Here is a 17,472-nt window from a genome sequence, read left to right on the forward strand (position 1 = left end):
ATCTTTCAGCAGAAACTCTCCAAGCCAGAAGGGAGAGGAAGGACATATTTAAACAAAACCTATAACCAAGATTACTCTACCCAGCAAGGATCTCGTTCAGATTTGATGGAGAAATTAAAACCTTTACAGAGAAACAAAAACTAAGAGAATTCAGTACCACAGAACCAGCTTTATAACAAATACTGAAGGAACTTCTCTAGGCAGGCAACACAAGAGAAGGAAAAGACCTAAAATAACAAACCCAAAACAGTTAACAAAATGGTAATAAGAACATAGATATTGATAATTTCCTTAAATGTAAATGGCTTAAATGCTCCAACCAAAAGATAAACTAGCTGAATGGATACAAAAATAAGACCCATATATATGCTGTCTACAGGAGACCCACTTCAGACCTAGGGACACATACAGACTGAAAGTGAGGGGATGGAAAACGATATTCCATGCAAATGGAAATCAAAAGAAAGCTGGAGTTGCAATTCTCCTATCAGACAAAATGGACTTTAAAACAAAGATTATTTCAAGAGACAAAAAAAAGACACTACCTAATGATCAGGGGATCAATCCAAGAAGAAGATAAAATAATTGTAAATATTTATGCCCCCAACATAGGAGCACCTCAATATGTAAGGAAAATACTAAAAGCCATAAAAGGGGAAATCCACAGTAACACAATAATAGTAGGGGATTTTAACACCCCACTTTCACCAAAGGACAGTTCATCAAAAATGAAAATAAATAAGGAAACACAAGCTTTAAAAGATACATTAAACAAGATAGACTTAATTGATATTTATACGGCATTCCATCCAAAAACAAAGGAATACACATTCTTCTAAAGTGCTCATGGAACATTCTCCAAGATAGATCATACTTTGGGTCATAAATCAAGCCTTGGTAAATTGAAGAAATTGAAATCATATCAAGTATCTGTTCCGACCACAATGCTATGAGACTAGATATCAATTACAGGAAGAAATCTGTAAAAATTACAAACACATGTTGGCTAAAATATACACTACTTAATAACCAAGGGATCACTGAGGAAATCAAAATATACCGAGAAACAAATGAAAATGAAAACACGACCACTAAAACCCTATAGGATGTAGCAAAAGCAGTTCGAAGAGGGAAGTTTATAGCAATACAATCCTACCTTAAGAAACAAGAAACATCAGAAATAAACAACCTAAACTTACATCTTAAGCTATTAGAGAAAGAAGAAGAAGAACAACAACAAAAAAACCCCCAAAGTTAACAGAAGGAAAGAAATCATAAAGATCAGATCAGAAATAAATAAAAAAGAAATGAAGGAAACGATAGCAAAGATCAATAAAATTAAAAGCTGTTTCTTGAGAAGATAAACAAAATTGATAAACCATTAGTGAGACTCATGAAGAAAAAAATGAATTAGATAGAATTAGAATAGAATTAGAAATGAAAAAGAAGTAATAACTGACACTGCAGAAACACAAAGGATCGTGAGAAATTACTGCAATCAACTATATGCCAATTAAATGGGCAGCCTGGAAGAAATGGACAAATTCCTAGAAGTGCACAACCTTCCAAGACTGAAACAGGATGAAATAGAAAATATGAGCAGACCAATCCCAAGCACTGAAATTGAAACTGTGATTAAAATCTTCCAATAAACAAAACCCAGGACCAGATGGCTTCACAGGAGAATTCTATCAAACATTTAGAGAAGAGCTAACACCTATCCTTCTCAAACTCTTCCAAAATATAGCAGAGGGAGGAACACTCCCAAGCCCATGCTACGAGGCCACCATCAACCTGATACCAAAGCCAGACAAAGTTGTGAGAAAGAAACAAGACTACAGGCCAATATCACTGATGAACATAGATGCAAAGATCCTTAACAAAATACTAGCAAACAGAATCCAACAGCACATTAAAAGGATCATACACCATAATCAAGGGGGGTTTATCCCAGGAATGCAAGGATGCTTCAATATATGCAAATCAATCAATATGATACACCACAGTAACAAATGTTAACAAAGGATTAATCTCCAAATATACAAATGTTCATGCAGCTCAATATCAAAAAAAAAACCAAACAACCCAATCCAAAAATGGGCAGAAGACCTAAATAGACGTTTCTCCAAAGAAGATATACAGATTGCCAACAAACACATGAAAGGATTCTCAACATTGCTAATCATTAGAGAAATGCAAATGAAAACAATAATGAGATATCGTCTCACACCTGTCAGAATGGCCATCATCAAAAAATCTACAAAAAATATATGCTGGAGAGGGTGTGGAGAAAAGGGAACCCTCTTGCACTGTTGGTGGGAATGTAAATTAATACAGCCACTATGGGGAACAGTATGGAAGTTCCTTAAACAACTGAAAATAAAACTACCATCCAACACAGAAAGCCCCCTACTGGGCATATACCCTGAGAAAACCATAATTCAAAAAGAGACATGTACCAAAATATTCATTGCAGCTCTATTTACAATAGTCAGGACATGGAAGCGACCTAAGTGTCCATCAACAGATGAATGGTAAAGAAGATATGGCACATATATACAGTGGAATATTACTCAGTCATAAAAAGATTCAAAATTGAGTTATTTGTAGTGAGGTGAACGGACATAGATTCTGTTATACAGAGTGAAGTAAGTCAGAAACAGAAAAGTAAATACTATATGCTAACACATATATATATAGAACCTAAAAAAAAAAATGTCATGAAGAACCTAGGGACAAAATGGGAATAAAGACGCAGACCTACTAGAGAATGGACTTGAGGATATGTGGAGGGGGAAGTGTAAGCTGGGACAAAGTGAGAGAGTGGCATGTACATATATATACTACCAAACGTAAAATAGATAGCTAGTGGGAAGCAGTCACATAGCACAGGGAGATCAGCTCGGTGCTTTGTGACCACCTGGAGGGGTCGGATAATGAGGGTGAGAGGGAGGGAGACACAAGAGGGAAGAGATATGGAGACTTATGTATATGTATAACTGATTCACTTTGTTATAAAGCAGAAACTAATACTGCATTGTAAAGCAATTATACTCTAATAAAGATGTAAAAAAATATAAACAAAAAAATACAACACAAAAAACAAAGAATCTCATCACTTCAGGTAAGATTAGATGCAGATAGCAAATAAGTTCTCAGAATTTTAGAATTTCAAATCAGAAATTTTGGCACTTGAGGCAGGATAATGCCAAGTTAATACACATTATAATATTGAAAATTTAAAAGAATTTGTGCCTATAACGCATGGTATGTCGAAATTTATTTTAAAAATCCAACCAAACATCTCTGAATTTCAATTCATTTCTGGAGGTGAAAATCAGTGTCTCCTCAATATGAATGTTTATTTGAAGTGTTTCAAGAAATAAAACAATCTCTAAAAGAAAAAAAAACCCATGGGATACAGCAAAAGCAGTTCTAAGAGGGAAGTTTATAGCAATTCAAGCTCATCTCAAGAAAGAAGAAAAATCTGAAGTAATCTAATCTTACACCTAAAGCAAGTGGAAAAAGAAGAACAAAGAATATCGAAAGTTAGTTGAAGGGAGGAAACCATAAAGATCAGAGCAGAAGTAAATGAAATAGAAACAGAAATCAGTAGCAAAGATCAGTAAAACTAAAAGCTTCTTCTTTAAGAGGATAAACAAAATTGATAAGCTTTTAGCCAGACTCATCAAGAAAAAAAGGGAGAGGAGTCAAATCAGTAAATTTAGAAATGAAAAAGGAGAAGTTACAACAGACACTGCAGAAATATAAAAGATCATTAAGAGACTACTACAAGCAATTATATGCCAATAAAATGGACAACCTGGAAGAAATGGACAAATTCATGGAAAGATACAACTTTCCAAGATTGAACCAGGAAGGATTAGAAAATATAAACAGACCAATCACAGGTAATGAAATTGAAACTGTAATTAAACATCTTCCAACAAACAAAAGTCCAGGACCACAGGGCTTCACAGGTGAATTCTATCAAACATTTAGAGAAGAGTTAACACCTATCCTTCTGAAGTTCTTCCAAAAAATTACACAGGGAGGAACCCTCCCAAACTCGTTCTATGAAGCCACCATTACCCTGATACCAAAAGCAGACAAAGATATCACAAAAAAAGAAAATTATAGACCAATATCACTGAAGAACATACACACAAAATTCCTCAACAAAATACTAACACACAGAATCCAACAGCACATTAAAAGAGATCATACACCATGTTCAAGTGGAATTTGTCCCAGAGATGCAAGGATTCTTCAATATATGCAAAACAATCCATGTGATACACCATATTAACAAATTAAAAAATAAAAATCATATGATCTTCTTGATACATGCAGAAAAAGCTGACAAAATTCAACACTGATTTATGATAAAAACTCTCCAGAAAGTGGGCATAGAGGGAACCTACCTCAACACAACAAGAGTCATATTTGACAAACCCGAAGGAAACATCATTTTCCATGGTGAAAATCTTAAAGCATTTCCTGTAAGATCAGGAATAACAGAAGGATGTCCACTCTCCCCACTATTATTGAACATTGTATTGGAAGTCCTAGCCACAGGACTAAGAAAAGAAAAAGAAATAAAAGGGCTCCCAATTGAAAAGAAGTAAAAGTGTCACTGTTTGAAAATGACATCATACCATACATAGAAATCTTAAAGATGCTATCAGAAAACTACTAGAACTAATCAATAAATTTGGTGGTGTTGTGGAATACAAAATTAATGCACAGAAATCTCTTGCATTCCTATACTCTAACAATGAAAGATCAGAAATAGAAATTAAGGAAACAATTCCATTTACCACTGCAACAAAAAGAGTAAACTACCTAGGAATAAACCTACTTATGGAGGTCAAAGACCTGTACTCAGAAAATTATAAAACACTGATAAAATAAATCAAAGATGATATAAACAGATGGAGAGATATACCATACTCCTGGATTGGAAGAATCAATATTGTGAAAATGACTAGACTACCCAAAGAAATCTACAGATTCAATGCAATCCCACTCAAATTACCAATGGCATTTTTCACAGAACTAGAACAAGAAATTTTACAATTTGTATGGAAACACAAAAGACCCTGAATAGCAAAAGCAATCTTAAGAAAGAAAAATGGAGCAGGAGGAAGTAGGCTCCCTGACTTCAAACTATACTACTAAGCTACAGTAATCAAGACAGTATTGTACTGGCACAAAAAAAGAAATATAGATCAATGGAACAGGATGGAAAGCCCCGAGATAAACCCACACACATATGGTCACCTTATCTTTGGTGAAAGAGGCAAGAATATACAGTGGAGAAAAGACAGCCTCTTCAATAAGTGGTTCTGGGAAAACTGGACAGCTACATGGAAAAGAATGAAATTAGAATACTCCCTAACACCATACACAAAAATAAACTCCAAATGTATTAAAGATCTAAATGTAAGACCAGACCCTATAAAACTCTTAGAGGAAAACATAGGCAGAACACTCTATGACATAAATCACAGCAAGATCCTTTTTGACCCACCTCCTAGAGAAATGGAGATGAAAACAAAAATAAACAAATGAGACCTAATGAAACTTAAAAGCTTTTGCACAGCAAAGAAAAACATAAACAAGACAAAAGGACAACTCTCAGAATGGGAGAAAATATTTGCAAGTGAAGCAACAGACAAAGGATTAATCTCCAAATATACAAGCAGCTCATGCAGCTCAATATTAAAACAAAACAAAACAAAACAATCTAATCAAAAAATGGGCAGAAGACCTAAATAGTCATTTCTCCAAAGAAGACATACAGATAGCCAACAAATACATGAAAAGATGCTCAATGTCACTAATCATTAGAGAAATGAAAATCAAAACCAAAATGAGGTATCATCTACACCAGTCAGAATGGCCATCATCAAAAAGTCTAGAAACAATAAATTCTGGAGAGGGTGTGGAGAAAAGTGAACCCTCCTGCACTGTTAATGGGAATATAAATTGGTACAACCACTATGGAGGACAGTATGGCAGTTCCTTAAAATACTAAAAATAGAACTACCATATGACCCAGCAAACCCACTTCTTGGCATATATCTTGAGAAAACTATAATTCAAAAAGAGACATGTACCACAATGTTCATTTTAGCACTATTTACAGTAGCCAGGACATGGAAGCAACCTAATGTCCATCAACAGATGAATGGATAAAGAAGATGTGACATAAGTGTACAATTGAATATTACTCAGCTGTAAAATGGAGTGAAATTGAGTTATTTGTAGTGAGGTGGATGGACCTAGAATCTGTCATATAGACTGAAATAAATCAGAAAGAGAAAAACAAATACCATATGCTAACACATATATATGGAAACTGAAAAAGTGGTACTGATGAACCTAATGGCAGGTCAGGAAAAAAGACCCAGATGTAAAGAATGGGCCTGAGGACACAGAGGGGGAAGGGGAAGCTGGGATGAAGTGAGAGAATAGCACTGACATATATACGCTACCAAATGTAAAATGGATGTCTAACAGGAAGCTGTTGCATAGCACAAGAAGATCAAATCGATGCTGTGTGATGACTTAGAGGGATGGGATAGGGAGGGTGGGAGGGAGGCTCAAGAGGGAGGGAATATGGGGATATATGTATATATATAGCTTGTACTTTGTTGTACAGCAGAAACTAACACAACATTGTAAAGCAATTACATTCCAATAAAGTTGTGAAAAAATAAAATAAAATGAAATTCTAGAAAAAAATAATTCTCTGGTTCTCAATTTCATTGTGGAAAAGGAAAGATTTTGATCTAATTTATTCCAAAGATTATTTGTGACCCAAACATTTAATGGTGGTTGACAATTTATATACTAGTCCAATTATAGAAGGTCATGTGAAACAACATGTTCTAACATGTTAGTTTTAGACTTGTAATTCTGAAAAAGTCTCAAGTAAGATCTCCAGAGAAAACACTGTTGTGTTGGCCAACATCATAAAAGCTGATCACAGAGCAATTTTGATTTAGTAATGGGTGACTAAAGTATGAGAATTTTTGCAGTTTAATCAGAGCCATGAAAATAATTCTTGAGCGTAGCATTAAGATAAGAGATTTCTCAGTGTGCACAAAGTGTTACACACAAAAGAACAGTGAAAGGAACTAACTGCTAAAAGACTATGTCACACACAAAAGAACAGTGAAAGGAACTAACTGCTAAAAGACTAAGTCCCAATTAAGACCAATTGCAATTTTCTAGTTTAAAAATGACTTTTCCCAACATATTCTATTTTATTACCTTTTAAGATATATTCTCATAGTACAAATCATGATCATTTTTTTGGAGGTAGACTGCTTTGTTTTGAGCGGAATTGAAACATACCTATTTACTTAATATAACAATCCAATGTAATAAAATATAAAATTTTCCAATTCATTTAAAGAAAAATGCTTATAAATGAGAAAAAGGGATAAAGAGAAATTGATTTATTTAGAAAAAGTTTGATTACATGCTAAATCTTGAATTCTGAAAGAAAAAGATAAATTCATAAGGCATTATTATTCTTAAAGGGCAGTAAACATGACTTCCCACTTCCAAGGCCCAGTGTTGACCACACAATACATATAATGGCTATGTGATTTTGCCTAGTCAGCCCTGTTAATTATTTCTTTAAAGATATTCATACCTTTATACTTTCATATGCTTTCCTTCCATTCTCACAACCTCAGTCCTAGCTCAAGTTTAGAACAATAACGTTGCCTTTCAATACTCATATTCCTCTAGTTTTCCTTATTCCCTCCATGTGGAACATTACCTCCAAATAAGTTTTCCTTTGATCATGTGGTTTACTGGCTCAAAAACATGCACTGGGTCTCAATAACATATAAGATCCACTATTTTCTAAGTTAAAAATAAATTCTCAGCCTCACTAGATGTTAAAACTATGATACTTTCTTAAAATAAATATTTTATTTTAAAATAATTTAATTTTTGTTTTAGACACAGAACTTAATTTAATAGAAATTTTGTTTGTAGTCCTTACATTCTCATTTACAGAAATTTTGCAAAGATAGTACGAGTTCCCCTATACTCTTTACTCAGTTTCCCCTAGTGTTAACATTCTACATAATCCTGGTACATTTGTCATAACTAAGAGATTAATAATAGTATGTTATTAACTAAACTAAAGACTTTATTTAGATTTCACTACTTTCCCACTAATGTCTTTCTTCTTTTCCAGGATTTAGTGTAAAAATTTTGGAAATAATACAGACCTAATTGTTTTTTTTTTCTAATTCATGAGGAAACAGAAGATAAGATTATTCATGTGAGTTATTTAGGGTCATAAACTAATTAGTGTTAGAACATTAATATGAACTGGGTCTCCTGATGTGTTTTATTTGGTCATTCATTTATTTAATCAGCCAGAAGAAATTTAAAAAATTTTCCAAACTATGGGTCATTTTGAAAATCTAATGTATTAGAAAAAACATCCTTCCAGAAAAGTACACACATGAGTATGCATTGAAAATATGTCAGGAAAAGCATAAACACACCAAACTTAAGATTTCCTTAAATGCTATACCATCTCCCAATACCTTAACAACACTACATTTAACTATGTTCTAGTTTGGATTTTTAAATCAGAGTTTACTTAAATTGGTTTCATAGCCAACAAATGTTTAAAAATTACTTTTCTACTTGGCCCATTTAGCTAAAATGTGAACATCTAAAAAAATTCAGAAAGTACCTTTATCCTTTATTAATTGCAAAATAAACATTGACAACCCAGTCACTTGCATTGGTGCCATTTTTAGTGGAGAAAGAAAAAGGAGGATGTGCACTGGATTTCCCTCTTGCTTTAGATTATGCTCAATTATCTCAGTAACTAATTTTCAGTTTATAGTGATCTAGATAATGTAAAGAATTTAGTTAAACTTGGTGTTATTTGTAAAGATATTATTTATGGCCAATAAAATAGCTGTTTTTGTAATTCATAGAAATTCCTCTTTTGTATGAAATTAATAGATGTCTGCCATATTAGAACTATTGACATGGACCAGATTCATGTCTTTAAATTCTGCACCCTAAGCTAGGTAATTAACATTTTATCATTACTGTCATGGGAAAAGAGAAACACCCTTAATCTAGAGTAAGGAATGTGCCCTAATATAGGACCAGAAATATTTCTACATTTAATCTACATCCTTATCATATAGACCAAACCTATGCCAAATAGTCAAACTACAAAAAACATCAAAATTGCCAGACCCACTTTTTCATTTCATAACAATGAAATAATAACTAACCATTATTACACAGTAATTATTTATATATTTATATATTGATTCTGACAACCATAAGCAATTAAACTTATAAAAGTGAGCTATTAGGTAAATATATATATATATATGACTTTTACTATAAAAATAACTGCAACATTATATTCTGATCCTCATATAGTTCACTATTATGACCTCATAATGCTGGTAAATATATGGAATGATTGACACGGAATATTCGAAAGTCAAAAAAGTAGACCAGATTTAGTTTTAAAAATTAGGAAAGCTTAAGATTTCCAAGCCTCAGAATTATATTTTCTGGGGAAAATGCTATTTGCTACAGCAGAGAGACAAAGGAAGAAAGAGTTAAATAAAAACGTCTAAGTAGAATATCTCATTCAATTTTGCTATATGTGACTTTTTTTTTTTTTTTTTTTTTTGCGGTACACGGGCCTCCCACTGTTGTGGCCTCTCCCGTTGCAGAGCACAGGCTCCGGAGGCACAGGCTCAGCGGCCATGGCTCACGGGCCTAGCTGCTCCGCGGCATGTGGGATCTTCCCGGACCGGGGCACAAACCCATGTCCCCTGCATTGGCAGGCAGACTCTCAACCACTGCACCACCAGGGAAGCCCAATATATGTGACTTTTATTGACACTTTTTTTTTTTTTTTGCGGTATGTGGGCCTCTCACTGTTGTGGTCTCTCCCGTTGCAGAGCACAGGCTCTGGACACGCAGGCTCAGTGGCCATGGCTCACGGGCCCAGCCACTCCATGGCATGTGGGATCTTCCCGAACTGGGGCATGAATCCGTGTCCCCTGCATCGGCAGGCGGACTCTCAACCACTGCACCACCAGGGAAGCCCTATTGACACTTTTAAAAGGGTAACATGGATGTTATTCTTTGTAATTAAAAAAATAGAAATATAATTATTGAGTCACAACTTAATATATCCTTTTGGAAACACTATTAAGTCATTTGTCTTTATTAATTTTTTTTCTTTTGTAAAATATAGTGTTTACTATTTTTGGTGATTCTATAAAGAATAGGATGATCAATAAAGTCACTTAAAAGACTGACAGGACAGGAAAATACCAGCTCAAATATTTTTTAAAAATATTGTCACTAGTGCAGATGAGCATGTTGATTTTTTAAAAACAGGAAGTTATAGGTAAACTACTAGACAGAATTTCTTTGGATGTCTTTCCCTATTTTAAGTATCTATAGTAAGAAGAGTAAATATTTACAGTATATCTCACTCTTGTATAGTAATAATATTGACAAAGAAATAGAAGCAGATTTTCTACCTAGTGTTTTAACTAAGTTAGTAACTATTAACTTTTACATGCAAAGAAAAATATACCCAAGTAAGTTAATCTTTCTTCAATTATTCCATGCATATCTCAATATACTAGAAAGATGCATTCCTCTAAATTGTCTATAAAGTAAAATTCTGAATAATATGCCTATATTCACTGTGATTTTTATTATATGCATTAGACACAAAATGTTTTATCATAACAGACACAAAAGATGGTTTTCTGTTTAATCCGAAGGCCTCTATTTGCCACAGCTGATGTTCAGATCCAGAGTTAGAGATACAGATATGGTTAGAAATATGGAGATGCCAAGCAAATATTTTAGGACAAACATTCTTCTTTTTTATTACCTTGAGTATGAAAAAGACTCTGGGATAGCAAAAATGTAACCTGGACATTTTCATGTGTACAGAAATAAGAAAGAAACAGAATCTCCCTGGCTCTGATTCCAGCTTGCTCCCTATTGATCCTTTTATCACTCTTTTGAAGAGGAAATCCTCCCATCAAGGCAAGTCATCTTCAGAAATTATTGCTCCTTATCAACAGTTATTGACCCACAGAGATAGTTTGCCCATGGATAAGAACCCAGGCTCTAGGATAAGGCAGTTATGAATTTGAATTCTGACTCCTACATTGTGTGTTTTTAGCTGTGTGTTCTTAGTGATTTATTTAACCTTTCAAAGACTCAATTTCTTTTCATCTGAAAAATAAAGATAATAACAGTGCTTAACTCACAGGCTTGCTATGAATATTAAATGGGGTAATGTGAAAAAAAATGTTTACAGAGAAAAAGTAATTCAATGTAAGTTTGCTATCACTATCATTTTAGAGCTAAAAGTTATTTTAGTAATCACCTAGGTAATCGCCTTCATTGTAGAGATGAAGGGACCAAGCCCAGAAACATTATCAGGTTGGCCAAATATTACACAAAAGTTAATATCTTAACCAAGATGAGACTTCAGTTCTCCAGATTGCTAGGCTAGAAATCTATTATACAAAACTCTAGTCTAAAAAATGTATTTTATGGAGTTTTAAACATGATGCTAGTGGTCTAAAGATACCCATAAGTTAAGTATTACAACTTTCTGAGTACCCAGCTTTTTTAGAGATTATATAGAGCTAGCTATATCTGTGGGCAGATTGTGAAGTAAGGATACTGCAGTCATCTTATAAAAATTCCATGTACTACTCCTTAATTTCCTCCTCAAGCCAAACATCCTACTGCTTCTTAAATATAGAAATAAAATTCAGTCCTTGTTATGGATGTAATGCTTGTGTCCTCCCAAAATTAATTTGTTGAAACCCTACACCTGAATGTGATGATAGGAGGTGGGGCCTTTTGGGAATTAGTTAAAATTGGATGAAGTCATGAAGGTGGAGCTCATGGAGTGGAATAGGATTAGTGCCCTTATAAGTGTCATGAGAGCTTGCTTCCTCCCTCTCTTGTCATTATATGAGGATAAAAAGAGAAGTCAGCCATCTGCAAGCTACAAGAGAGCTCTCACAAGAACCTGATCATGCTGATACCATGATTTCTGACTTCCAGCCTCCACAGCATGAAATATATATTTCTATATTCCTAGTAGAAATTCTTTAAAAGTTAAATAACTCATCTTGCAAAGTCCCTTTCTTTCCTAGATTTTTTATTACATAATTGATATGTTTTTTAAAAAGTTCTCAAAGACAAGGACGTGTAAGTAGAATTGAGGCTACAGTTCTAGGCAGAGTTTAGCCTTTAGATTTTTTCCCCTTGTTTTAGGCAGAATAACAACCGTACCTCCTGTCCAAAAGCAGGACAGGAAGTAGGGTTCTTTTTTTAAAAAAAAGTCCATGTCCTTATCCCTAGAACCTGTGAATATGTTAGGTTATGGGGCAAAAGTGAATTAAGCTTGCAGATGGAATTAAGGTTGCTAATCACCTGACTTTAAAATAGGGAAATTATCCTGGATTATCCAATGAACTCAATGTAGTTACAAGGGTCCTTAAAAGTAGAAGAGGAAGGAAGAAGAAAAGAGTCAGAAAAAGAGATGTGACAATGGAAACAGTGTCAGAGGGATGCAATATTACTGGCTATATGATGGAGGAAGGAAGCCACAAACCAAGGAATGCAGGTGGACTCTAGAAGCTGAGAAAGACAAGAAAACAGGTTATCTCCTAGACCTTCCAGAGAAGAATGCAGCTCTGATGATACCTTGATTTTAGATCAGGGAGACCCATAACAGACTTCTACTCTATAGAACTGTAAGATAATAAATCTCTGTCATTTAAGCCACAAACTTTGTTGTAATTTAATTAACATATATGTTATTACGTACTGTAGGGGAGCAAAATTCACCACCCTAAAATAGACATTCAGGGCCTCAAAGACTCAGGAAGAAACTTTTACCTTCCCTCTAACTTCCTAAAAGAATAGAAGGACTATTCCAGGAAAGGAGCTATCACCATAGATAACTATAGTATGAACTAGGTATGGTAGACAAGGAGGAACCTAGCAAAATCTATTCATTAAAATTCCTTTCTGTGTCCCATTGTCTCTGTATGGCCTAGCAAACATTTCTTTACCAAACATTTGCTTTTCCATCTCCATGTGAATGGTCTTCCTCCCCTCTGAGGTCTCAAACCAGTACCCCCAACATCCTTTTTTGTCTTTAGCTGAAGATGATATTTAAGTTAAGGGTTTGGACCATTTGGAGAGTTACTTATTTTTCCTGGGTTTCTTCCATATTATTAAATTTTGTCTGATTTTCTCTTGTTAATCTGACTCATTTCAATTTAATTCTTAGAGCAACAAGAAGAACCTAGAAGGATAGAGGAAAATGTCTCTATCCCTAACATTACCTCTGCTTAAATTAGGATATTTACCATAAAAACAGTCAGTGTTTATCACATAACTAAGACTTAGCCATCAGCAAAATGCCTTTGCTAATAAAAACCTGTAGGAATAAGCTGATTACTAGCTCAGTTCTGAGTCATAGATCAAAATGCCTTTGTCCACATAGCCAAACCCACTGTTTCTTTGGAACTGCCAGATGAGGTCTGTAATCCAACTATCACACATCACTCAACATGGCTAAAGATAAAATATGAGAATCAAGTGCAGAATAAGATAGTCTATTCCTACATGGAACAAACAGGTTGAAATAATGAATGAATGTCTACTGTGTTCCAAATATAAGAGCTTTATAAACATCATATTTAATCCTAACAATAATCTTCTGAAATAGATACCAATTTAAATATGTGGACAATGGGCCCAAAAGAAATTGAGTTCCTAAATTTCAGACAATAAGTTTCAGACTCTGGATTTCAACCTAAGCACTCTGATTCTGGTTCACTTGACCACTACCCTATCCTGCTCCATTGTACATCCTCTGATATGATGAGCTATTTATATAGCATTGGTTAGAAGGTAACTTGGTTTGAACTGAAGAAGGAGCCTCTCACAGTGAATGAAAAATAGGCATTCTGAAAAGTCTAGAAGTAGATCAATTGTAAGATGAGAAAAAAATGCTTGAAGGTTAAGGAAAATTTTATATCAAAGTAGTTAAAGAGTTTTTCTACATTTTTAGTTTGTACTTAGCAAGGAAATACAATTGATTCTGCTCAGGCAAATAATTTGACTCTTCATGCCATTTCAAAATTTGCTGAAAATGTCCTTAGTATAAGCAATTATTTCAGTTTCACAGATCAGCAGCATGATGTTAAGAGACCATTGTTTATAATGTGCATTATTTTAAAATTTGGATGAGTGGGAACAATGATGATTGTAAACATAACATTTATTCAGAGAAAAATGAAAACATCAAACAAGAAAAATTCAAAATTCAATAAAAATTTCTTTTTGTCCAGAAATGAAACTAGTAATAAAGTGCCCTGGGTGAAGAAGAAATGGTCCTTGGGCATTACTGCATTCAACAAGATGACTCATAATAAGTCTAAAAAAATGAATATTATTATATAAAAGTTATGGACTTGGTTTAGAAATCTTTATTCATTATGTCCAAATGAATATTGAGGTAAACAACATCTGATCATTCCAATTCTAGTAACCTTTAGGAAACTCAATTATTTATATCATATGAAATGTAAAGTAGCTTAATTTATGTAATGTCATGTTCATAGGAACATACTTTGTAATAATTAAAAATTAGAAAAACAAAACCTGTGTTCATCAATAGAGGAGTAGATGAATGAACATTAAAATATAGTATAGTCATACACTGAAATGTTGAATAGTAATTAAAATGATGGGCTAGAGCTATCTACGTCTCAACAAGGATAGATCTTAAAACATAAAATTTTTAAAAAGTTGGAGAAATGTTTATACAGTGAAATATCACTTATACAAATTAAAATAAATGAAATTCTATTGTTTATGGATACACATGAGAAAGTTAATGTATAAAACACTAGACTTTGAAACACAACAAATTCATTAGGGTATTTGTCACAATGAAAGGAAGGAAAAATTCCAAAGGAAAAGTCTTATTTATTTTTATTAAACAAGAACTGAAACACATATAAAGTGTTAAACAAGTGGTGGGATCATGGGTATTATATTATTCCTTTTAAACTTTAGTACTTCAAAATATTTAAAAAAGTGCTTTTTTTTCAATCAATTATTTAAATATTTCAGGCAAAATGTATTTGGAATGAATTATTCAGAAAATTATTTCAATTTCTCATTATATCCAAATAATCCACTCTCTTACAGTTTGTGATAATTATATAGTCTTGCTAAAAATAAATTGAATATAAACTTCTCTGAAGGAGGCAGGACGATCAAGATGGCAGAGGTGTAGGATGTGGAATTCACATTCTCCCACAAAAACGTTGAAAATACATCTACAAGTGGAACAGATTTACAGAGAACAGTTACTGAACGCTGACAGAAGACCTCAGGCATCCAAAAAGACAAGAAACCCTCCATGTAATTGGGTAGGACAAAAGGAAAAAGAAAAAGAAAGAATGGGGACAGGGTCTGTGCCCCAGGGAGGGAGCTATGAAGGAGGAAAGGTTCCTGCACCCTGGAAAATCTCTTCACTTGTGGGGATATCAGCCTGGATGGAAGGGGAGTTTTGGAGCCTAAGAGGAGAGAGCAGCAACAAGTTTGTGGAAGGCAAAATGGAGTTCCCTGCACTCCCCAATCTGAGACACTCCTCTGTCAGTGCAGGTGGGGGCTAGGTGCTGAAGCTCAGGATCCAGAGGTCAGATCCAGGGAGAGGACCAGGGTGAGATGTGCAGAAACAGCTGGAAGAGACCAGGCTGTGGCAACTGAGGGTTTAATCTGAAGAAGGCTGGGCCTGCCAGAGAGGTAAATCGTCATTATTAGGAGTCACACAAAGACAGGGGTAGGACAACCATAAAAGCTTCTTTCCCTGTGAGCACTCCCAGGCAATTGGACACCACCTACAGGAGCTCCAGGGACAGGTGTGAGTCACTGCCACCATCTTGGTCTCCAGAGGCAGGCACTAGCAACCTCTACCAGGCCCATGAGCTGATGCCAGGCCCTGCACCTGTTGTCCCAGGAGAGTGCATATAGCTTCTGCAACTAGAAAATCTACCTGCAGTCACCAGGACCTGTACCAGCTGTCCCAGAAGGGTATGGATAGCTCCCACCACTAAGAAATCTATGAGCAGGCGCCAGGACCTGTCCCCACTGTCCAAAGCAGGCAAGGGATGCTGTACCTGCACATTCCATATCAAGGGGATAACAGCCAGCACATGCTGAGGAAAGAAGCAGCAAACAACCAAACTAAAAGGAGCAGCCCCTCGATTCTGGAAAAGAGGGTGGAGTAGAGGGACCTAAGCTCATCTCCTCTCATGAAAACACTAAAATCAAAACTAACTAAAAAATACATTTTACATTCAACGACAAAGAAGAAGCCACAACGAGATGACAGGAGGAGCACTTTCACAACATAATCAAATCCCATACCCACTGGATGGGAGACCCATGAACTGGAAAAATATCATATCACAGAGGTTCTCCCACAAAAATGAGAGTTCCAAGCCCCACATCAGGTTCCCCAGCATGAGGGTGTGGCAGTAGGAGGAGGAATACCCAAAGCATTTGGCTTTGAAGACCAGTGGGGGTGGAGTATAGGAGCACCACAGGACTGGGGGAAACAGAGACTCCACTATTGGAGGGTGAACACAAGTTTTCACGTATACTGGGATCCAGCACAAAACAGTAACTTCATAGGATCCAGAGCTGAATCTACCTATGAGTCTTGGAGGGTCTCCTGGAGAGATGGGGGTTGGCTGTGTGTCACTTGGGAGGGTAAGGACACTGGAGACAGAAACCCCAGAGAATAGTGATCACTGTGAGCTCCCCAGGAGGTTGCCACTCTGGCATCAAGACTCAGCCCTACCCAACAACCTACAGACTCCAGTGCTGGAATGCCCCAGGCCAAACAACCAGCAGGATAGGAACACAGACCCACCCATCAGCAGACAGGATGCCTGAAGCCATACTGAGCTCATAGCCACCTGTAAACCTGCTTCCTTGACACGGCCCTGCCCACCAGAGGGACAAGACCCAGATCCACAAACCTGAGGGCAGGCACCAGTCCCTCTCAACAGGAAGCCTGCACAAGCCTCAGGACCAACCTCACCCACCAGAGGGCAGACACGAGAAACAGGAGAAACTATGACTCTCCAGCTAGCAGAAAGGAGACCAAAAGCACAGAAAGTTAGAGAAAATGAAATGGCAGAGAAATATGTTTCAGATGAAAGAACAAGATAAAAAACCACAAGAACAACTAAGTGAAGTGGAAATAGGCATCTACCAGAAAATAATTTGGACTAATGATAGTAAAAATGAAGCAGATCTTTGAAAACGAATGGAGGCACAGACCGAGAAGTTACAAGAGATGTTTAACAAAGA

At 35.5% G+C, this 17,472-nt stretch overlaps 1 protein-coding gene across 1 annotated transcript in view; it reads right to left on the reverse strand.

Moving 5' to 3' along the window:
* GUCY1A2 (guanylate cyclase 1 soluble subunit alpha 2) overlaps positions 1–17,472 on the reverse strand; it is a gene marked incomplete at its 5' end in the record, with an annotated part of 427,337 nt that overhangs the window by 21,661 nt on the left and 388,204 nt on the right. The window lies entirely within an intron of this gene.

This window comes from Mesoplodon bidens (genome assembly GCF_964165515.1).
Source record: "Mesoplodon bidens genome assembly, chromosome: 7".
Classification (NCBI taxonomy): Eukaryota; Metazoa; Chordata; class Mammalia; order Artiodactyla; family Ziphiidae; genus Mesoplodon; species Mesoplodon bidens.